This window comes from Penaeus monodon, chromosome 20 (genome assembly GCF_015228065.2).
Source record: "Penaeus monodon isolate SGIC_2016 chromosome 20, NSTDA_Pmon_1, whole genome shotgun sequence".
Taxonomy (NCBI): Eukaryota; Metazoa; Arthropoda; class Malacostraca; order Decapoda; family Penaeidae; genus Penaeus; species Penaeus monodon.
In genome coordinates this window covers 11584722-11585043 of record NC_051405.1, presented here as the reverse complement: position 1 = coordinate 11585043, position 322 = coordinate 11584722, and the positions used below count along the sequence as shown (strand labels likewise).

General features: G+C 43.2%; 1 protein-coding gene across 1 annotated transcript in view; it reads left to right on the top strand.

The window, feature by feature from the left end:
* LOC119585618 (multiple epidermal growth factor-like domains protein 6) overlaps window positions 1-322 on the top strand; it is a gene marked incomplete in the record, with an annotated part of 108922 nt that overhangs the window by 74183 nt on the left and 34417 nt on the right.

Below are 322 nucleotides of genomic sequence, written 5' to 3'. Positions count from 1 at the left end.
ACATATGGTATATCCTCGCATTCTTGTGCCATAAGTAAGGACGAAGCAGCGTTGCCAGGCCAGTGACCCTGTAACTGACACTGGCTCTTAGTGACATTACTTTTTGGCCTTGACGTTTTGCTGCTCTTGGCGTGCGCTTTGACGTAAGATGTGTAATTAATGAGAGGTTTATGTGTCAAACGTCTAGCAAGTGTTTGTTCAACTTACTTTGGACGTCATGATATGCTGAGGTGTGACATACGGTTCGTGAGTCATGTTCATGGAGGTTTATCTTTAGATGTGTATGTATGCTGTTTGTGTCCATCTGTATGCTTGTCTACAA